Raw genomic sequence first — 23,809 nt, 5'->3', positions numbered from 1 at the left:
ATCAAGAGATCAAGTGTCAGGTGAATAGTCCTAAAAACCAAGATCCCATTTCTATGCAAATTTACCTTAATAAGCAGGATGGAGACAAGGGGAGGGCAAATGCTAAACATATTAGAAAGTCACATACATTAGAGATGAAAAAAAATATCCAACACATGCTCTAGATATGACCTTGAGCTTGGGGAGATCTTTCCTACACTACATGTAACTCAGATCAGGCCTGGGTGCTTGGTCCAGGCTGGCTGTAAGTCATTCAGAGGGGAGGCTGAGGCAGAAGTAAAATTGCTTCTGAATGGCGGCACTTTGTCTGCCTTCCCCCAGGAGGCAGGTGGTGTGGCAAAGCCAACAACAGAGGCACAGCACAGAGCCCCCCAGCTTGTAATATTAATCCTGGCTCAGAAAACCCAATTAAACAGGCCCACTCTTCATGAAATCACTTTGAAAAAATCTGTTTGCGTCCCATTTCCATTTGTGAGATGAAATCTGTTCAGATGCTGTTTGGTGGGAGGGAGATGCTCGGGGTGGAGTGGGGGATGTTCTGCTTTCATTCAAATCACCGGGCTCGGCAAGTTCTTCCCTTGAATTTGCCATTCTCTGCTTCCCTAATAGAGGAGAATGGTAAATGTGCCGGCCCCCGGGGTTGGTCTTCTGTTTGATCATAAAAATGCATGGAAAGTTATATCCTATTCCTTTATATCCATTAGTTTTTAATTTTGAAAAGTTAAAAATTACCACCAGGGAGAAAAGAAAACGGAACTAACATAGTTTATTCAGTATTTATCCATTTTGTTGGGTAATCTGTACCTACCACCACTGCATACTGCAACTGGAAGAAGAAAACAAATAAATGATGGAGATAAAACATGGTAGCAACAACTCCAAGAGAGAAAAGAGTGGGGAGAGAGAGAGAGAAAGGGCAGCAGTCTCAGGAACTCAAGAATGTGGTGGAGACTTCTTGCTGCCGTCTGCAGTTACAGTGCTGCTGACCTCAGGGGAAGATGAGGACAGACACCTCTTCAGAGAGCCTCACAGATGGGTTCAATGCGTCTTCCCTTCCAGCGATCAGCTTTAGAAATGGCTGCAATGCTACCTGCCGTAGAGCGTGAATGAGAAGTGACAGCATCCAGGTGCCGGGCCCCTGCCAGCAGCCTCCCCCCGCATCCCTGCCTCAGTGATGGTGCCATTTGGTCAGGAATCCCGCCTCTGAACCGTGCAGGGCTCCTGCATCCTCCTCTTGATGCTGGCTCCGCTTCTCACCAGCCCTCTGCATCTCTCTCACTCTCCTGCTTTACAAATTGCACGGAATACCCATCAGGAGCCCTGAGACACAGATCACCACTGGACAACACCACACAGGACATCCTCAGCACGATTTTCTCTGCCCTGGCCTTTCCATTTAAGCTTCTTGTACCACCAAAACACCTGAAAAATAGTCAGGCTATATACCAGGAATGCTTATCTACTTCTAAAATATAAGTCGCCATGGAGGAGGGAAGCAAAAGCTAGGAGACGGCTCTTTATAAGAGCCTCCATGTGAAAGTCAGAGTCAGGGGATATGTTCAGAAGAAACGCATAGTTAACATCAAAACGGTGCCAGGCAAGCAATTTCTTGAACGATTTCAGTTCCTCCTAATTTGGCTATGAATAGTGAAGGTTTCCGTTTTAATTGTCTCTGAAAAAGAGCGATTGCATAACAGCACGGAGCTGTTCCGAAGATTCCGGCTCAGGACCCAGGGAAAGAAGGAGCCAGGTCCTAAACTGAATTGCGACAACACTTACTGTTTTGCTCGGGAGAGCCCTAATTTGAATATTATATGACTTGCCCCAGTTTCTGTTGTCATGTGGTTAAGATTATGCCTCGAAAAAAGAAGAGAAACATTGCTCTTGATAAGTATTTCTTATAGCCTATTTATCAGAACATGAGCAACATAATTTGTATTGATTTATGGATTGATAGAATAGTGAGGAGTTTACATTTTAGGACTTTGGCTGCACTGACCTAGCGGAGCTTAGCTAAAGATGTAAAATTATACCAGTTCTCTAGGTTCACATAATGAGCATGCTTGGAATCCACACCCTTTCATCTGCCTGGCAAAGCCCCTCTTGGAGACCGAGGGAAGGCAGTGCCTCCTCCTCCTCTGAATTGACAAGGTCAGCTCAGTGACTTTTCAGAAGTGGGAAACCTCACAGCGCCAGGAAAAAATGATGATAGCTAAACCTCACTGTACACAAGAGATCTGTTCTTGGAGAGTTATTATGGAGAGAGTATTTGCAAATGGAATCATATTAGCATGCATTATGGAGGCTCATCCTACAAAGGAACCCCATGGTGAATCCCTTTACAAAATGGAAAGTAAAATTTGTTATGCAAATTGCTATCTTTTAATTGATCTGTTTGAAAGGCTGGGTTTTCAGTGCACTGAGTCTTAAAACGGAGCACACCTGTGTATCCCTTTGACCACCTCACACCGTGGGTTAAATATCAGTTCCCCCTTTTCTTAACCCCCAAATGCTTTCTAAAAACCTCTTCTACTGATATATAACATCACACCTCGGAATATAGAGTAGGAGTCCTCAAACCTTTTCTGTAAAGGGCCAGAGAGAAAGGGTTTTCGGCTCCGCGAGCTGTACAGTCTCTGCCATGACCATGCATCCGTGCCGTTTCCCAGAAGCCAGCCTGAGAGAACAGTAAACGAACAGGCGAAGCTGGGTTCTGGTATAATCTTATTTGTGCTCACTGAAACTTGAATTTCATATAATTTTTACATGCCACAAGATATTATTATTCCGATTTTCCCCCACCATTCAAAAAAAGTAATAACCATCTTAGCTTGTGGCCAAAAATATGTGATGAGTCAAATTTGACCTACTGGCCGTAGTTTACGGACTCCTGGTATAGACGTTTTTATCAATATCCTATCTATCTCCCCTGATAGTGTGTAACTTCTTGGGGTCTTAGGAGTAGCTGGACCTGGATTTGACCCTCACATGTGGCATTTACTTCCCAAGTATCACGTTTCTTCATCCCTAACCCGGGAGTAGCCACCCTTACTTCACGGGGGTCCTGTGTGTAAATGTGTAGAAGGACCCTGGCGCACAGTTTGCATCCAATAAATGGTAGTAACAGTTGTTATTACTTCTTAGATGCCCTACGATACCTCACCAGTGCTTAGGCACCTAGCAAATGCTTGTTGAGTGACTGGAAACATGATAAATGGCCTGCCTTCAGAGTTACAACTGTAACTGATTTCCTCAGGGAAGGGGCAGCAGACCGGAGGACCCGTTTACAAGGATGGATTCATTTCCCATTCAAAGGTGCCCTGACTTCTGGGCAAACTCAGCCAGAGATAATGAAGCATGCACCCACGCTAAAGATCTGATTTATTTAATCCAATAGAGGGCAATGGTGCGCCCCAAACAGTGGATTCCATCTCGTAACTTTTCTATGCATCTCGAGTCCCCGCAACCTCTCTCCAAACAGTTTGGCGACTGTCTTCTTTCTCTCTTGGTGTGTTTTAAGGCATATAAACTTTAACGTTTCAAAGAGTCTCAAACCCATAAAATACAGAATTGATTTGATGGATAAAAATTGGAAGACATCTGCTCCTACACATTTTCTGATGCTTAAATTCTCTCTGAGCTCCCTGGAAAGTGGGTCCCCTTTCATCTCAAAGTGACCAGTCCCTCTCTGCTACTTTTGAGTCTAGGTTTATGATTTGTGTTGAAATCCCTACTGTGTGTTTTTCTTTTATCTGAACCTTACAGCTGTGGTTAGGGCCTTTCTGCTTTATCACCTCTTACTGGGCATTGGACAGAACATGTAAGCATAGGATGGACAACTGCCTGTAAGTCACCTGTTAGCCTCTGCTGAAATATTCTCCTAGAGACCCAAACCAATCTATTCTGGAAAAGAAAGTGAAAAAAAAAAAAAAAAACAAGAAAGAAAAGAAAAAGGCTGAGCATGGCCAAGTGACCAAGGGTTGGCCTTTCCTCCCTTTACGCTCTCAAATGACAACATTTTGGCTCTGTTCGAAACCAGCAGAACCTCGCTTACAGGCTACCTCTTCATTAGCTGGCCATGTTGGAAATGTTAACCTTCTCTCTGAATGTCTAACAAGGCTTACAGATTCCTTTACTCTGCCTGCTCTTGAATTACTTCTAACTCATCCTCTGGGGCCCTTAAAATAGAGAGCCTCCAGTCCTATTCTAGTAAGAGCCTCCTTCTGGTTTCTCTGGAGACTTGGATCTGAGGCCAGGTGTGGAGGGTGAAGTGGGAGTTGGAATCATGGTAGCTACAACCAAGCTTGCAGATAGCCGTGAACTTGGGAGTGGCCACCGTGGGCCTCTCCTTTAAAAGATTTACAACGAACAACTCCTATGCTTATCTGGATCTCCCAAGTCAGAGAGGCAGGACCATTTCTTTTTGGGTTTAGGATCTCAGGGCCCTTCTCAGGAGGACCTGGCCTGTTTCCATAGGTACTCTCTCCGTGGGATATAAACATTTCTGATTTTTATTGCAACCAGAGTAAGCCAAGACAAGCAAAATATACTCCACAAACCATTTCTGGCTAGTTGGCTGAGATCTTAGTACAGTACCCTCTAAAAGCCTCCATTTTAAATGATTTTGTGCCCATGGGACATTCTTATTTTCCTCTTGTCCCCGGGTGACTCATTATTTCCCCCTCATAAGCCCCAGGAAAGCACAAATCCCCTGGCATGACCCGCAGGGGTGAACACACAGAACTAGAGGGGCCCTTTGAAGCTTGTCCGAGGACGATAACTCCTTGGCAGCTGATCTGCTGACGCCAGTTCCTGAAGCCACTAGGAAGTGGCCGACGACCGGAAGCCTTCAGGGAGCACTCCGTCTCCCTGCGCAGGTGTGTTCCACACCGAACAATGCATCCTCTGGCTGCTTCACTGCAGAAAGTGGCAACAGAGCGGTCTCTGATGACAGGTTAACTAACGGGCAGCACGCAGGAGGACGGGAAACGTGGGCAGGGGAGGCATGCCCTCTGCAATGGCCTCAGGCGCAGCCCATAACCTTCCACTGCAAGGCTGGCGGTACCCACCCTGACCTTCTAATGCCTCTCTCTGCCAGCACCTCCCGCAGACCCTCTGCCAGCCTCTTAGGTTCAGTCCAACCTGGGAACCCAGCCCTGCCTGGACCCCTTGGCTTTGCCCTGAGATTTTTTTCCTATTTTCCAAATGGGAACATCTCCCCAGCTAGAAGGCACTTGGTTTCCAGGTTTGGAAGCCAAAGAAATACATTTCAAAGACTAACAGACAAATGTGACACAACTGGAGAGTCCCTCTAAGTCCCTGATATCCTCTTATTTAATCAAATTGCTCTTCTGCGGGTCCCTGTCTCTCACTGTGGATTATGGAGATTTCATTGGTCTCAAGGATGCTTTCCTCTTTTAAAATTAGCTCCTCGGGCTTCCCTGGTGGCGCAGTGGTTGAGAGTCCCTCTGCTGATGCAGGGGACACAGGTTCGTGCCCCGGTGCGGAGCGGCTGGGCCCGTGAGCCGTGGCCGCTGAGCCTGTGCATCCGGAGCCTGTGCTCCGCAACGGGAGAGGCCACAACAGTGAGAGGCTCACGTACTGCAAAAAAAAAAAAAAAAAAAAAAAAAAAAAAAAATTAAAAAAATAAAATTAGCTCCTCTTTTCCTGCTTAAGGTTTTTTGTTATGTGTGTGTGTGGAGGGGGGAGCGATGGCAAGGGCGGGAAGTAGAAGAGGGAGGAGACAAATCAGGAGATGGTCTCTGTGCAAGTCGCTCCCCTCCCCTGCCTCATAACTTGAGTGATTGCCCAGATAAAGGGTCATTTGTTCTTCCTTCTTCTGATTATTTATTACCTTACTTTTCTTTCATCAACACCAGTTTGGTTTATAAAACATAACTTTCTTTTTAAGTTCAAAGCACATCATATAACATCTCATTCGTCTTCACACTTTTTGTAAGAAAAATCTTTCTTGAAGCAAAATGCGTAAGTTCTTTCAAACTCAAGCAAATTCTATTCTTTTTTTCCCGAATTTGCCAGTCTCTGCAAGGTGGTGAGGCTGCCAGTAACAGTGACCTGGTTTCAAATCTCAAGTCTGTTGCCGACTTGGTAGCTGGGGAAACAAGTTCTCTGTGCCGTGGTTTTCTCATCAAGACTGGAGAAAATAATCCTCACCTCACAGTGTTTGGGGAAGAGGATGTAGAAGGCATGGCTCGTCATTGGGGATCAACAGTTTAGTGTGTCTTTCCCCAAAGCATTTTTGCCTCTCAGCTATCTACCATTCTTTCTCGTAAAGAATTTCAAAAAATTTCAAAAATTTCAAAACTCTAAATCCAAGCATATACTCCTTTTCAGCTTTTCAAGGCCCCGTTTTCTCCCACTTACCCTGAGCAAGTGTTAGCTTCTCCCCACTTACTATGGGGCCCTGGCTGCCATGTCACCAGAAGGTACAACGCTTGTTATCAAGACGATCCAGTAACTAAAGAGAAAAGACAGCACTAACCAAAGGGAAGTGGGGAAATGGAAGGTTGAGAAGCACAAAGCTGATTTGGCTTCTAAACCCTGCCGTGGGCCCAGAGCTTGGTCACTGTGTTGCTATCTTTAAACAGGAAGCTCCAGGACAGTCATGTAGGGAGAGTACATGCAACATGCCTCACCAATGGCTAGGAACAAGAACCAGCAAAGACTAAGTTCCATTTATTGCCATGGTCTATCACGTGCCAAGGGCTTCACAAATGGCCACCCTTTGCAACATGCATTATTATTATTATCATTCACATTTTATGAATGAGAAAATGAGGTGAGAGTTTAGGGTATGTGCTCTCTCTTCTCGGTCCTAGCAAAATAATGCAAGTCCTGCACTAGTTCAGGATAACTGCTAACTCGCTTAGGGCCGCCTGAACCTTCCTGGGCTGCTGTCCATCAGCCAATGGGAGCAATTCTCACAGACCTGCAGAATTCAAGCCCATTGCTCCTTGGTCAAAGAGGCAAAGACTCCAATAAACCTGGTGGACCTCACACCAAGAAATCATGCTTTAAGGCAACTGCAGATGTGGAAACAATCTCAATTAATAAACTTACAAGCAGCTGTTCTCTTTTCCTTTCCTTTCCGTTGCTCTCCGTCTCTCTCCTTGCCTCTTTCTCTCTTGTTATATCATGATTGTCTAACCTTTCCCACCATCCACTTTCCCCACAATGTGTTCTGCTTTTCAATTTCTTTTTTTTCTCTTCAAAACATTAGTAATTTACCATGGATGTATATAGTTAGAAAAAGTGTATCTAAAATGTTCCTGTTTAAGTATCTTCTACACTTTTCTTATTCAGATAACCCCATGAAAACATCAATCTAAAACAACAACAACAAAAATGAAATAGGGGGGAGGGGAGAAAAAAAAAAAAAAAAAGAAACAGAAAGAGCCCACAACCCGGAGATGTTACCTCTAGCCCCACGCTGCTGCAAGACCTGCCATTTTCTCATTTTATCCTGATTGTTTCCTAAAACTGTAACAATTGTCTACAGAAACACCGAGAATCCTGCGGGCAAAACCCAACCAGGAATGAAGCATTAAAAATATCCACCTGGGCTTCCCTGGTGGCGCAATGGTTGAGAGTCCGCCTGCAGATGCAGGGGACACGGGTTCGTGCCCCGGTCCGGGAAGATCCCACATGCCGCGGAGCGGCTGGGCCCGTGAGCCGTGGCCGCTGAGCCTGCGCGTCCGGAGCCTGTGCTCCGCAACGGGAGAGGCCACAACAGTGAGAGGCTCGCATACCGCAAAACAAACAAATAAACAAACAAAAAAAACTCCACCTAAAATCAGAAATTACTTAATGAGCCCTATAAGAAGGGCAAAAAGGGAGTGGTGGTGCATGTGAGTGGAAGCCAAGAATGAGACAGAAAGACAGACAGACAGGCATTTTACACATCTCCAGTCTTCCTTTTTTTCACTTCTCATTTTCTATTCACATTCTGACTTCCCCTAGAATATATCACTGGGATTTTATGGTGCCCTCTCTTTTCCTTCTTCTCTTCTGTTGGCTTCGTGTTTGTTTTTATTGATTTGGGCTCTGAAAGCTTGGCTCATTTCTCACATATTTGAAAGCCTCCATCTTCCTGCTCTGTCGTCACCAGGGCTGTAACATCATTCACGAACACCACAAACACTCTCAGCGCCCGCCTGCCCCCCTTTCCCTCACCATCTGTGCTCCGTGCTCCCTTAACTTTACCAAAGCACAAAAGGGTAGAGTGAATGACTGCATGACCACAGCTACTTTCATCTTCTTGTCACTTTTACCTATAGTCCCCAGCCCCCATTTATTATTGGAATGCGGATCATTTTTTTAGCTCACTGGTCTCAAAAGCTTGCAAAAGTGGACATGAACCCGTATGACAGCATACCTTCCTTCATTTGATAAGTCTGTCCCTGAGAAATTGGAGGTAATTACATTTTTATTGATCAAGTCACCCCATAAAGGTACTAAAAAGCTGCCAATAGAGTGGAGGATATTGTGAATTGCTTCCACCAAATGAATAACTGTAACATTCTTACTTTTTGGAAATGTAGGTCTTAATTGGAGTTTGCTTGAACTGAGGAACACCTGTATTAGCCTTGTTTAAAGCAGTTCTCTTTCTTCTTTAATTGCCAGTTTTGTTATCAAGTAGGGCCCTAAATCTCAGATTCTCAAAGTCGGAAGTGACCCAGAAAGTTGGTCTGGCCTTTCCCTTAGGTATTGAGATGATAGAGAATAGGTGTGGCGGGGGGAGGGGTGCGGTAGGAAGGGTGGACTTGGAAGGAATAGATAAGCGCTTGGTGAATTAGTTACATGGAACTAAAATGTCTCACGATAATTTTCTTTTTCTTCTTAGGGCAAAATTCAGACTGAGGGCTTCCCTGGTGGCGCAGTGGTTGGGGGTCCGCCTGCCGATGCAGGGGTCACGGGTTCGTGCCCTGGTCCGGGGGGATCCCGCGTGCCGCGGAGCGGCTGGGCCCGTGAGCCATGGCCGCTGAGCCTGCGCGTCCGGAGCCTGTGCTCCGCAGCGGGAGAGGCCACAGCAGTGAGAGGCCCGCATACCGTAAAAAAAAAAAAAAAAAAAAATTCAGACTGAAAATGATTGTATTCCTTCCCTCTGCTTTTCTCTTCCAACTCTTTTTTTCATAAGCAAACTTAATGCCTTTTTGGTCTTTATTCCATAATAAATGGAACGCGGGCTTTGGAGTCAGGCAGAGTTGGATTTGAACTCTGACTCCTTCATTCACCAGCTGTGTGGTGATAAACAAATTAGTTATCTGTGAACTCACTTTCCTTACCTAAAAGCTCCCTCCAGGTTGACGTTAACCTCTTAATCTATATTTTTTGCATATCAACTCCAGACCTGCCAGTTCTGGTAGTTATCACTTGACCTGTCTTTCTTCATTAAAAGAAAAAATTATTATTTATTTATTTTTGGCTGCGTTGGGTCTTCATTGTGTTGCGCGGGCTTCTCAATGAGGTGGCTTCTCTTGTTGCAGAGCCCGGACTCTAAGTGCGCGGGCTTCAGTAGTTGTGGCACGTGGGCTCAGTAGTCGTGGCTCGCAGGATCTAGAGCGCAGGCTCAGTAGTTGTGGCGCACAGGCTTAGTTGCTCTGTGGCATGTGGGATCTTCCCGGACCAGGGCTCGAACCCATGTCGCCTGCATTGACAGGCGGATTCTTAACCACTGCACCACCAGGGAAGTCCCTCTTTCTTCATTTTATTCTCTAGGGTATCATGAAAAATGTAACCAGATGCCTTGCTGAAAGCGAACTGTGCTGTGCTCTTTCCAACCCTCAGGAAAAGAAAAATCAGAACAGGTCAACTCTTCCTTGAGGGACAACACTTGGGGAAATGCAAAGTGGAAGAAATTCACCTTCTCACTCACTTTCCGTCTTTTGTGTTTTCTGTTCCCCACCCCTTGTCCCCTTTTCCAGTCTGTTGAGTTTCCTTTTCTCATGTCTTTTAGTTTTAATTTTTTTATTTTTTGGCTGTGCCGCGGGGATCTTCGTTCCCTGACCAGGGATCAGACCTGGACTCTCTGCAGTGGAAGTGTGGAGTCTTAACCACTGGACCGTCAGGGAAGTCCCTTCTCCTGTCTTTTAAATAGGCTGCTGTCACATTAGCTATCGTGCCCCCATCCTCCCTCCCTCTACCGTATGCTGCCTGCATGATGGAGCAAAGACCCCTGTGTGTTGAAGATTTCTGACACACACACTTTCTGAGGGCCAGTTTTCCATTCAGAATTCGTCACTGTCATGTTGCCGTGCCACCTCCCAGATCCACTCAAGACTCTTGTTGTCATTTCAGGCCTTCCACGATCTCTCCCCTGCCTGTCTCTCTAAACTGACTTCAGAGCACCACGTACCCCATGCAAACGTGCTTTAGAGACTGGCCCCTCATTGTCCTCCAAGCACCCTACCTGTGTCCTTGCCTCTGCACTGGTCCTCCTCTGCCATCTAACTCAGGCTGCTATGTACAGCTGTGCAGGTTGTCCACTGTACAAGGGCCCCTGGCTAAGGCTTCAGCGGGGACTGAAATCCATCCGGTGCTCTTCTAATCAAGCTGCCAGTCCTGGAGTGCGGCTGCGTCTGCCTAGAGTTAGGGCCACCCTTTTCTAGCTTAAATAAAGGCACCTGGTCTAACTTCAACTGCTCCTTCAAGGCCTCACTCAGGGCCTGCCCCTGTCACCCCCTGTGCTCCTGCTGTCTCTTACTCTTTTGGGGGCCTCAGTGTATCTACCCCCTGCTTGCTGCCACCATGTCCGGTGAGGTGGGCAAGTACACGGGCTTTGCAGTCAGACTACCAGAGTGCAAGTCTTGGCTCTGCCAATGGCTATCTGGGTGACCCTGAGCAAGTTATTTAATCTCTCTGAGCCTCAGTTTCCTCATCTTTAAAACAGGAATAATGCTAGTGCCTGCCTCCTAGCGTGCTTGTGAAAAACATGTGAAATATCCCCTTAAACCACTTAGCATGGGGCCTGGCACATAGTAGGTGTACTCAAGAATTGTTAGTTATTGAGACTTCCCACACATTCCTCGATTACTGAGATGTGTGTGGCTCGCAGGCAGCAAGAATGAGGCAATGTACACCTCACTAAGTAGGGGTGTGAGACAAAACACAGAAGGCCCAGTTCCGTTTGAATTTCAGATAAACAAAAAATAGCTTCTGGCATAAGTATATCCCAGATGTTTACCTTCTCCACAGAACTCTCAAAGAGGAGGACTGGCTCATTGTCAAGAATGATGGCAAAGGATCATTTGATCTTTTCACCCTCTCACCTCAGTTCTCCCTGCTGTCCCTTCTCCTCACACCATGCCTGTCCCATGAGGCCTTTTACATGAAAACTGAAGAATGGGCTATCCTGTGGGATGAGACCTGAGGTCTCAGAATGAAGCCTGTAGGCGTTCTTGTGAAGGTTGTGGTTTGTGTGTAGAAGTACATATTTTCCCATTCATATACCTTGTGAGCCACAAAATGTCATACTTCCTACTTTCTCTACCTTTCTGGTGTTATTTGCTAGTTTTAATATTGTGTGCGTGTCAAAAACACGCGTTTAGCATTATGCATTCTGGAATGCTACATGTTTTGATAAGTGGATTTTATATAGTGGAATTTCTGTCTTTATAAATGAATTTTCTTGTAATCCACATTTGTGGTAAAGCTGGAATCCTCTAAACCTTCTTACGCATTCCTCTATTTCTCTTCTGATTATTCTGGCATTTCACATCGTTATTCTCAAACTCGCTATCTGCTTTCTCATATCTATAATGTGTCAAAATTTTCCATGCTTGGCATTTGCACTACAGTAAAAGAATTCCTGGGCACCAGCCCCAGTAAATTATTAGTAGTCTCATCACGTAGTCACCAGGTTGACTTGTATCACCCATGTATCTAGTCCTGATAACAAATAATCCTTGAATGGGTTGCTGATACCTCATTCTTTCTTTATATGATTTGTGCCTTCCTAGAGCCTTGTTTCTTCCTGGAATCCTTGTAGAGGAAGTTACTAAACCACCAGCAGTACCAAATGTGGTTCTGTTCTTTTCATGATCTTCTCTTTTTTTATAGTCTTTCATTTCAAATCCTCCATTACTGACTCCTTGCCCAGATTCTTTCCTCTCTCTTAGTTCTGTCTGCATGGCCAGGAAGCTTCAATTTCTCCTCGGGCTAGTCTTCAGATTTTCTGCTGCTTGACCTCACTAGCTCTCACTCTCCTTATTTCCCTCAGGAGTATCTCCTATACTTTAAGCATTCACTCAACAAACATTTACCAGGCCCCACTTTGTGCCGGGCACCCTGTTCAGCGTGGAGATCCCGAGTGGACTGGGGAGCCCATCCTAGCCCTCAGATGGCTCAGAGTCTTGTAAGACAGACAGACACGTCGACCGAAGAAGCAAGAGCAGTGTGACAATGGAGCCAAACCTCAAGTGGTTGAGGACCCCAAAGAAGTGGCTCCTCATCCTGCCTGGGATGGGTACCGGCACAGCAAGGACCAGGGGAAGCTTCCCCAAAAAGGTGTCAGTTGGGCTGAGACTTGTGGACATGTAGAGGGCACGTACATCACAGACAGAGAGAGAGGTGTGTGCAAGAAGGAACTGGGGAGCCCAGCGTGTTCATTATAGCCACCGGGGATTGGCAGGAGGCGGAGTTGGTGTTTCTATTGGGGGCAGGTCATGGAGGGCCTTGCATAGCATACCAAGGGCGTTGGACTTGATCCCAAGGGTGATGGGGACTCACTAAATGTTTTGATAATATTTGCATTAGAAAATGTTTAATCTGGTGGCAATATGAAGGATTGGAGGGCAGGATGAACTGGAGATGAAGAAACTGTTACAGTAGCCTTGGCCTGAAGTGATGAGGGCCTGAAATATGACAGTGAGAGGCTGTGCTCTTTCTCTTGGCATTGGGCCTTTGCATATGCTTTTATCTCCATAGTAAGTGCTTTACATGTATCCTCTCACTTAATGGTGCCTGAACCTGAGGGGTAAGAACTAGCATTATATCCATCTGACAGATAAGGAAATTGAGGCTCAAAAAGATTAAATAATGGCCCAGGTTCACATGTATCAAAAACTGGTGGAGCCAGGATTCAAATTCAGCCTGTGCACGTTGCTGATACTGTATACCTTGTCTTAACTCAGGAGGATCACTGTGACTTTTTGACAAATTAGGAGTGGCTAAAAGGCAGAGAAGAGTCTAGAGCAGCACCATCCAGTAGAAATATAATGCAAGTCACAGATGCAAGCCACACATGTAATTGAAAATATTCTAGTAGCACATTAAAAAGTAAAAGGAAATTTTTCAAAATAATTTGTTCTATTTAACATTATAAATCCAAAATATCATCACTTCAAAGTGAAATCAGTATCAAATATTAAAATATTTTGTCTTCTCTTTCTGAACTAAGTCTGGTATGTGGTTTACACTTATAGCACATCTCAGTTTGGACCAGCCATGTGTGAAGTACGTAATAGCACATGTGACTATAGGCTACAAGACTGGGCAGCATGGGTCTAGAATGGCTCTCGTCTTTCTGCCATGGACAACGTAGTAGATGGCGATGACATTTTTGGAGATAAGGGAATATAGGACGAAATGATCACTTGGAAAAAGTTTGAAATGTGAAATATCTAAGTAGAGATTCCCAGTCGGGTTGAATACGTAGGTGTGGATCTCAGCAAAAAGGTCTGAGTGGACATATACATTTGGGAGCTATTCTCATCTAGATGGTTGTTAAAACCCTGGTTAAGAAGGGATCACATGGGGATATTATGTAGAAGGATGAGCCTTTGGAAACAGCAGGAAGGCATGGATGCCTTGTGCAGGTGAAGGAGTTCTTCTGTAGCAGCAGATGAGGTATCTCCCCTTGAACGGGAAGGAAGGAGGACAAGGTGAGTGTGGATACAGAGGGTAAGTCTGTGGGGGTAAAGGGTGTGGGGAGGGGCAGGTGGTAGGCCTTCTGACCCGATGTTGGCAGGGGTTCTCCTGACTCATTCTGACTCATTCTACTTCTTTCTTCTCTTCTATAGAGAAATGAACCCTAGCTTTTTATATCTGACTGCTCACAAAAGCTGTGTGTGAAAAGGGGAGGAAGAGGAAAACAAAGTATGAATATTTGTCTAGCTGGGGTCCAAAACCAAGATAAGCATTCATTTCTCCTAATTGCCACCCCATTCTCCTTCTCTCTTTCTTTCTCTCTCATTGAACTTTGAACTTTTTATTTTGAAGTAGTTATAGACCCAAAGGAAATTGCAAAAGTAGTACGGAGATTTCCCTTATACCCTTTATCCTGCTTCCCCCAATGGTGATAAAGGTATCACCATAGTATAGTATCAAAACCAGGAAACTGACATTGGTACAATACTACTAACTTCTTTTTTACCACTTCCTTGAAAGAAGTAGCCTGAATAAAAAGAATCAAAATGATGTAAGATGTAATGTCCTACCAGGTCAAGAGCTTTGTGTGGTTCAAGAGGTTTTATCCGTGTAACTAAATGACATGCATCAGACACCACACTAAATGCCACCGAAATGCTCAGGCCAAAAATACCTTCTTACAGACATTTGTAATTTGCACCAACATTATTTGGTTAAACCAGACTCTTCTCCGTCTGTTTGGTGGTTATCTCATTATGGAGAACAGTAAAGAAGAATAGACTGTTCTGTTGTTCCCATCAGCATCTCTAACAAGGAATGTGTGGCTCAGAAAAGAGAAGCCATATGCCCAAGACTGCACCGTTTTACGACCTGGGTCTCGCTGACTACAGTACTCTAGTTCAGTTTACGACATCGTGCTATCTCTTGGTAGATGGCTATTTCATGCCCCCATCTACACAGAGGAAAACCAATGGATTAGGAGGGAGTCAGCATTCAGATAAGTGACTCCATCCAACGTTCAAGCGGGGAGGATTTCAGAGGAACCCACAGCACCCAACACAATAGATTCCTCAATAACTGCTAAGAGGTTAATCGAACCAGCTCACAAAACAAAGACCAAAAGGAGACAGGCACATTCCTCAAAAGCAGGATCAAAGAACGTACCAAGAGTCTCGTTGCTTCAAGGAAACAGAAACCAACGTGAGAAAATTAAGCCAACTTGCAGAGAGCGGTGGCAGTCCATCCAACCAAGGTATGGCCAAGGCAAGTAACACATTTATTCACAGAGAGTGAGAGAGTTCTGTTGTATTTTCACTGCAAGTGATAATTTGTTAACGGGTAAATATGCAATGACTTTCTTTCTCCCTTGGAGATAAATGAGCTCACATTCTCAGAACAAAACAAAAATACAATATATCTGGCAAGAGGTAGAAGACAGAAAAAAGAAGTAACTCATCCATTAAGAGCTGAAAAGCAAAGGAAATACATATTTCCGGTAGCCGGCTGAAAAGAGTTTAGCCTTGACGATTCCTGAGTAGCTGAAGAAGGGAAACTAGCAGGAATAGGGTGAATAAGGGTGGCCAGGTGCCTTAAGGCTGAGTGATCTCTATAAGATGGCATTTCTGCTACAACGGGCTTCTTATTTATTTTGTGTATCTACACCTTCCCTTATATTACAGAGTATTATACGTGTGCTACGAGTAATAAAATAGTTTTTGTCAAAGCCAAGAAGATAGGCTGAGAACAATTTGCAGCTGTGAAGACAAACTAAAGGGTACAGGACACAGGGAAGGGGTCTTGTAATCCATTGTAGCCACTGGAAAGGTCTTCAGCCCTCAAATGCCAAGACAGAGAAGCACACACATGATGAGAGCGGAGGAAATAGCTGAAATCCACTCAGCTCTACAAATGCTGTTATCAAATAGTCAAGGGGAGGGGAAAAAAAGTCTCTTGTTTGGTGGACTGGCTCTGCATCGACCGGAGTTCAAATTCAGCCAAGAGGCCAGTTTTATCGTTGACCTCCCCCTAACCATGCCACTCGGCCGTTTGTATCGGACCCCGGCCATTGGTTTGGGGATGAATGGATGCAGCCTGCATTTTGAAATCTGTGCAGATGCTCAAACAGACCCTCCTCTCCAGGCAGACAACATGAACCCCACCAGATATGACTTCAACTCGCCTCACTTTTTAGCTGTGGAAGTGTGAGAAATTCCTCCTATATCTAGTCTACTGCAGGGGACTATTTTTATCAGGGTCTTTCAAGCCCGGCTCTTAGACACATCAACAGATATTCCCACAAAAGTTCCATGAGTGGACAATGAGATAAACCCAATGCCAGACAGACATGCACACCCAGGCAGGCAGAGAGGGTAGGAGTCTCGTCACAGCAACTTTCCCCGAGATCACTCTGAACTGCAGATAAGCTATTGGGGGCAGCGCGGCCGCCAGGGCAGAATTAAAATGGGATCAACGGGGCATCCGGTTTCCCGTCTCTCTGCAGCGTTCACAGAAGTGATCATGAAAAAAGGGAAGAAGCGAAGAGGAAAAATAAGGAGAGACATGGCCCCTTCTGGGGAAGACAATTCTAGTCCTGAATTCTCAGCTGTGCATTCCACCTCAGAAGCCGGTGACGGCTTCTACTGAGCACCGGGTGACAGACATGCTGAGTTAGAAGCAGGCTGGAGCCAGGCAAGGGGTGGCAGCTTCTGCCTCAATCTTTCTGCTCTCCCTTCCCCACTCCAGTCATGATAAATATGTTTATACTCACTTGATTATGCCAGCCAGACAATGCTCCCCTAATTGGCAGTGATCAGGGTTTCAGAATTGCTTGGGTGAACCCGCTGTCTCTCTATCGGGCAGAGCAAGAAGGGGCTGCTAACGCGGTCCCCATTATCAATTTCCGGAGGAATAAAAAGCAATCCCCTGGCTCGTGCATGGCAATGAATTTTCCTAACAGCTCCTAAAGCCAACCCTTGAGGAGCTCGGGCTTACATGAACCTGCCCAGCATAGAATGATGTTATGTCTTCCCCACCCCTGGGCTCGAGCACACAGAAAAAAAAACCACAGCCACTTCCTTCTACTCAAGTTTCTTTTGTTCTTTTGCGTTTTTTCTCTTTTCTTTTATAGGGCTTATATGGAGCTAACTGTCATGTTTGGCTCTTGGTTCTTTACAAATTTCGGAGACATCTGGCACACAGTGTACTGCATTTGCCAGCTCTGGTGTTTGTAGACATGTACACAGTCTCTGCTGCGTGTGCATGTGGACACACCACATGCACAACTTATGCATGCATAATTTGGAGCTTGAGTGCCTTGGTATATTTTGACGTGTAAGGGTGAACCGCAGTACTGATCATAAGTAATTGCTCAGTAAATATTTATTAAATGAATGAATGCACCAAGAAGGCAAATGCCATTCATTCATTCATTCATCGGACATTTGAATGCCTCGTATGTGCCAGGCTCTGGGCAAGATGCTGGGTGTTCGGTGATGCATACTCAGTCCCTGCCCTCAGGGAGCTCACAGTTGAAGGGTGGGAGGCAGGCACATAAGCAGGCAATTATAAGACATCTAAGAGACACAGGGATACAGCCTCGTGTAGGGTAGCGCAGAGCTCCAAGGAGGGAGACCTGAGTCCATCTAGGGGAGGGGCTGAGGCCAAGGGGTCTCCTGAAGGTGGTGAGGCTTACGCTGGGACCATAAAGGGTTCTGGACAAAGAAGACAGCACAATCCATGGCAAGACACAAGAAACAACAGGGTCTGAGCAGAGAACCGGAAGCCGGAAGAGGCAGGGAGCTGGCAGCAATGAAGAGGGGCTCAGGCAGGGACTGGATCTGGGGGAATGGATTCTGGGAGGAGTCAAGGAAAGTAGCTTCAACTATCTCGGTTAGGGACTGGATTTTTCTGGATTCTGCCAGAATGTATATACACACACCCCTGAAAGCAGAATTTGGACCGGCTTTGGAAGCATTGCTGGGGTGCAGTAAGGAGATCTGGTGGCACCCTGAGCCCGACATTGACGAGCTGTGTGAACCTGAGAAAGGGCCAGCCTCTGGGTCAGTAAACTGAGGGGGTGGACTTCGCGGGCTCTGAGATTCCTCCCAGCTTTTATTCTCTAAGTTGCCTAGATTCTCTGAGGTTTGCAGACAGATCACACCTGGGCCTGTTCCATGTACACACTGTGGGGCTCTAAAGGGATGAAGCTACTTCCAAGCAGCACTCGGCATCACAAAGTCGCTGTCTTACGGTATGGAGCCAGTCAGGCACGTTGAGTGCAATTTCGTAGAAATCCCTAAGAAGCGGTCACAGGAATGTACGGCATGATGGAGATATCCTACTGTCTCCAGCCTGGGTCAGGGTCTCATTCTCTCCATTCTGAAGACCCCCAATTAAATTCATAGCATGGATCTCTGTTTGATTTAATTTCTGTGAAGCATCACTTAGCTCACATCCTTTCTGCTCCAAAATTCTCAATGATTCCACTGTACTTCTAGAATCAAGCCCCACAATCTTAGAGCGGCATTCAAGGCCACGGCCAATCTAACCCCTACCTTAGCTGCTACAACCTTCACCTCAGCCGGTGGGGCCCCTAGCAATGGCACCCAGGAATGTTCCTACCACTTTGCCCTTTCTCACTGCATTATGCCACTAAAGGTCCAAGTCAACTTTAAGTCCATCTCCTCTAAGGACACCATCTGGTTACCACTGTCCTTTTCTGAGTCCTGTGTAGCACTTACTGACCATGTAGTTCATTAGTAACTAGTAATTTCACTTTGTGGTTTCTGTCTCACTGCCCCAGCTAATTTGTAAGCCCCAGGGGATAGGAACCTCGCCTCGCTCCTCTTTGTAGTGCATGGACCTAGCACAGTATCCAGCTCATGGAAAATATTTGCTGCTGCTGCTCTGTTTCCTACATTGTAGCCTCTAGGAGACTATTGAGTAACATCCATGGGAAGTGTGATTGCTATTACTGTTATCTTAGTTCTGTGCGTTGAAGTTTTTTTCCTTCTTGGAAAATAAGGAACCTCGGAGAGAGTGGTTTGGAGCAACCATGTTGGAGTGACAGAATGTGAAATATTTCTCCCATGATTCATAAACAGTATTTTACATGCATCATTTGGGAGCTTAAAGTTGATCCGGGAATGAGCTATTTCACAGATCAAAAGGAGCATATGTGCAATCCACCAGGAGGAATAATATCTCTGCTAAATTTAAAGAGGAAAACAATTGAACACCCTAGCCTGAAAGTAGAAATGGTTTAACATCACCTGACCAGAGAGGAGCATGAGAGACTGGATTGCTGGCCCCCGGTGTGCGAGTTCCCTTGTACGTGTTCCGTTGAACAGCACACGGGAATTTTCACAAAAGAGGAACTGGCATGAAATCAATGAGGAAAATCACCATTTCCTTACTGATCCAACAGCATTTAAGGAAGCTGAGCTCTGCCAGTGTGTACAACTGTGCCGAATTTGTAACTGGGCAGTTAAAACCACCGTCTAAGCTGGCAGCTGTGATTTTCCCAGAAGTAGAGCTTCGGGAAGAAAAATAGCTTTTAAACGTCAGTTCCATTTTTGCAAATTGGATCTGCTCATGAAAAATTGTTTTAAGTCCAGGTTTTTTTTCTTTTCTTTCCTCATTAGTAAAGGATATGATGATTTCTTTTTACCCATATGGAAATTCATTCATTTACTCAACAAATATTTATTGAACAACTACCGTGAGGCAAAGACTGTTTTAGGGGCTGGGGATGCAGATGTGAACAAAAGAGGCGAAGTCCTTGACTTCATGGAGCTTGTCTTAGTTGAGGGGAGACAGATAATAAATAAGTAAACAGATAAGTAGATATTTTAGTGGCTATCAGGCACAGATAACTGAAATAATGCTAACATCTTACTGTATCTGGAAAATTAATTTCCAGAAAATTAAAAATTAACTTAATTTTTTTTTTTTTTTTTTTTTGTGGTTCACGGGCCTCTCACTGTTGTGGCCTCTCCCGTTGCGGAGCACAGGTTCCGGACGCGCAGGCTCAGTGGCCACGGCTCACGGGCCCAGCCGCTCTGCGGCATGTGGGATCTTCCCGGACCGGGGCACGAACCCATGTCCCCTGCATCGTTAGGCGGACTCTCAACCACTGCGCCACCAGGGAAGCCCAACTTAATTTTTAATTGACTCCTACATGAATATTATCTTAGCTCATGTAAGTCACATATATTAAGGGGTCTTTCGAAAAGAATAACTACTAGGGAATATATATACTGCCTTCTGCATACAACATTGACATTCCCTACTGACCTTCAACAAGACTTATGTCTTTGAGGAGCATTTCTAGGAGAAGGATTTGTGCCGACTTGTATTCGCTCCATTACGGTGCAATATGGCACCAAGGCTCTCACAGGGGTCCACACTGGAAACCTCAAATTCCTTCTGGGCTCTTCCTTCTCTTTTCCTCCTATTTCCCAACTCTGGCACCCCCCTCTTCTGGGTCTTTAAACCCTATCTTTTAAATATGCCTAAAATGACTCCCCTCTTTCCTTCACCCTCTCCTTAGTGAGGCTTTACAGTCTCTCTCCACGACCCCAGCATCCTGCCTTTTCTCTCTGACTCCAGACTCAAATGCCTCCAGTCTCCCCTCTTCACTGCTTCCAGAGTGAGTTGTGTAAAACACACCCTCCCCACTCTCCCTGGACCTGCAGGACGGAGCTCAGGCTTCTTGGGCTGGTCACTGTGGGCCCAGCCCCAGCCAACCCGGGCAGCTTTGTGTTTCTGCATCCTCCCTAGATCCTGGTCCCAGACGTACCAGCACCACGGAAGCTAATGGTTTCTTCTTCCTTGAATACTCTCCTCCTTTTCTCCCCGCCTCTTTTTTTTTTTTTTTTTTAATGGCTGCACTGGGTCTTAGTTGTGGCACGCAGGTTCTAGTTCCCTGACCAGGGATCGAACCTGGGCCGCCTGCATCAGGAGCGTGGAGTCTTAACCACTGGACCACCAGGGAAGTCCCTCCCTGCCATTTTAAAATATGGCTCAAAAGTCACCTTCTCTGTGTAGCCTTCCTAGACTCACCAAGCAGGGCTGAATTCTCCCTCCCTTCTGCCCCAAGGTCGTCCTGCCACCTTCTCACTTCAAGTACAGCATCTAATGAAAGACTTTGACAATGCTTTGTTTACTTCCATGTCTTCCCTCTCAAGCTATAAGCTCCTCCAAGCAGGGCATGTCTCATTTGTAATCTTAGAGGCTAGCAGAGTGCCTGGCCCATTATAGGCCTTCAACAAATATTTGGTGAATGAATTAATGACTTCTGGTCTTGTCTGGTTTGGCTTGTGCTGAATTATGCATTTGAGAATTAGTTGACTATGGCAATATGACAATAAAACCAACTGACAAATAAGGTAAAGAACTTAACTTTGATCTTATGAACAATAGTTTTAAACATTTGAGCTAATGGACTGTAGATGATAAAGGATTCCAGAACCAAATTTTCCTAGACAATATTTCTGCGTGTACTAAATCTAGAGATGGTTGAGAAGTTCAAATACATGATTACAGCATGCAAAACAGAATGATTAAGTAATCTGGATCATTTACCGCAGAAAAGAAGCTTGAAAGACAATAATGGTTTTTAATGAAAGGAAAGATTGTACTCCAAGAATGGCTAAACACCTTCCTTCTGCACATACATAAAAGAAGAAGAAATAAGAAATTAAGTGCTACAAAGATTAAAGTGATGGGAATTCCCTGGAGGTCCAGTGGTTAGGACTCCACGCTTCCACTGCAGGGGGCCCAGGTTCGATCCCCGGTCGGGGAACTAAGATCCTGCACGCTGTGTGGTGCGGCCAAAAAGAAAAGAAAAAAGATTAAAGTTAAAAACAAAAGAGAAGTTTCCTGTTGGGATATGTGAGCCCATTTGAAGTTACTGTTCCAAATAACTCCCATATCTTGGGGGCTTGCTCTGAACCAGGCATTGTTCTAAACACTTTACTGCATATTATTTCATCTGCTCTTCATAAAAAACCCATGGGGGTTAGTTTTAGTTACATTATTCCCATTTTACACGTGAGGAAATGGAGGCACAGGGTGGATAAGTAACTTACCTGGGTTGTACAGCTAGAAGACAGCAGAGCTGAAATTCCAGCCTGGGGTGTCTGGCTCCTGAGCCTTCATTCTTACCTACTCTGCTTACTGCCTGACTAAGGCTGAAATCTGTGCCAGCCTTCCATCTGAAGATGGAGGCCTAAAGCCAGGCTCACTAAGCTCATGGGACCAGTTTAAATTTAAACAGGAAAATCCTGGAAAACATTAATTTTCCTTCACTGCCTGGGCAACTGTCTTGTGGGCTGCATTACACAAATGTGTGGGGTGTGTGTGTGTGTGTGTGTGTGTGTGTGTGTGTGTGTGCAGAAGTTAGAGTATCCATTTTTCTTTTCTTTACTCTGGCAAGTTGGCCTACCATCTCTTGTCTTCCTAATGAGACAGTAAGTTGTTTCATTTTCGGCAGTCAGCGTACATGGTTTAAGCATCCATGCACCAATATGTACATGGTACATGTATTTACCAGACCTGACATAAGTCGAATCAAATTTACATATTATGGTTTTACGTTCAGAGTGATGGAATTTGCTCTTGGGGCTGAAAAGCCAGCATCTTCCTCTGTCTTATTTTTTTACAAGGCGACCTTGTTGAACTGGCCTCAGGGACATAAGCGGTGGGGTTACTGGCAGCACAGAGCAGGGGCAGCTGTCTGAGCAACCCTACCGACTGTGCAGGAGGGAGTTAGCACTCATCTGATCTGCAGAGAAGAGCGATCAAGCCATGAGCTGTACTTGGGCTGCAGGAGCCTGGAGGCTGGTTCAGGAGAAGCCAGGTGGCCCTCAGGAGCCCTGTGAAAAGGGTGTGAATGAGTCACTGGACTTTTCAGGTTGACTGAGATGACTTCTGTTGATTTTCTTCGAATTTAGATGTGTTATCAGTGTTCACACGTCGGGCATAACGGGAAGATGAGCGAACACTTTCTTGATAGAGACTGACATTCAGCAGGGTTATGATAAGATTTGGGGTAAGATGTGACTCTGCAAGAATGCCCCGGTCAGCATGTGTGGCATGTGTCCCCGTGTGCACTGGGGCCTCGTGGGGGCACGTCAGGGTGTTCTGAGCTGGGAGGAAACCCAGCGTGACAGGCGCGAGTGTTTTCTGTCATTGTGCACAGGTCGGTCTGGGTTGATATTTCCCATTTTAGAGCATCAGAAGGCACTGCTAATTTGTCCCACTTTAACTTTATGGTCTGGGAAAAGCACTTGCTTTCTAACCTCGGGTCCTCCACAATAACCAGAACAATGGTTGGTGCCTTGGTCAGGTGTTTGAGTTCTAGAAGCTCACTTAACCTCTCTGGCCTCAGTTTCCTCATCTTTAAAATGGATATAACCATGCAACCTAGCCCCCTTGGGTAGGGTTAAATAGGCCAATGTGTCAGGTGCAAGAACAGTACCTGGTACTTAGTTTGCACTAAATTCATATGTATGTGAATGCATGCATTGTGGCCGTACGACTTCGTTATTTGACAGAGGCTGTTCCACAGCTTGCACAAAATAGGAGCTTGGTAAATATGTGTTAAATGTTGAAGGGATTAGAGGAATGGATTTAGTGGAATACCTGTGTGGTAACCTGTTCTGACCGCTCAGTAATCTGTAATTCAGGGACAGACCAACAAAACTGGATGTTAAGATTTAATCTCCCATAGAGAAATAGATCAAAAAAGGCAGAGTGGCGGCTTCCCTGGTGGCGCAGTGGTTGAGGGTCCGCCTTCCGATGCAGGGGACACGGGTTCGTGCCCCGGTCCGGGAGGATCCCACATGCCGTGGAGCGGCTGGGCCCGTGAGCCATGGCCGCTGAGTCTGCGCGTCTGGAGCCTGTGCTCCTCAACAAGAGA

The 23,809-nt window shown here is 45.6% G+C and overlaps 1 protein-coding gene and 1 non-coding gene across 5 annotated transcripts in view; both read right to left on the bottom strand.

Moving 5' to 3' along the window:
* GRAP2 (GRB2 related adaptor protein 2) overlaps positions 1-23,809 on the bottom strand; it is a 62,159-nt gene that overhangs the window by 21,948 nt on the left and 16,402 nt on the right. For 3 of the 4 annotated variants that reach the window (XM_067008330.1, XM_059081102.2, XM_067008333.1), the window contains exon 1: positions 16,655-16,737. The exons of the other annotated variant lie outside the window; for it this stretch is intronic. The gene's annotated coding sequence lies outside the window, so the exon portion shown is untranslated. Of the gene's footprint in view, positions 1-16,654; positions 16,738-23,809 lie in introns of those variants that run through there. 4 annotated transcript variants of the gene reach the window in all.
* On the bottom strand, positions 20,809-20,881 carry TRNAQ-CUG (transfer RNA glutamine (anticodon CUG)). The gene has a single exon. It is a non-coding gene; the product is annotated as a tRNA-Gln (tRNA).

Source organism: Kogia breviceps, chromosome 12 (genome assembly GCF_026419965.1).
Source record: "Kogia breviceps isolate mKogBre1 chromosome 12, mKogBre1 haplotype 1, whole genome shotgun sequence".
In the NCBI taxonomy this organism is placed as follows: domain Eukaryota; kingdom Metazoa; phylum Chordata; class Mammalia; order Artiodactyla; family Physeteridae; genus Kogia; species Kogia breviceps.
The sequence above is the reverse complement of the archived record's forward strand: the minus strand, read 5'-3'. Positions and strand labels throughout refer to the sequence as shown.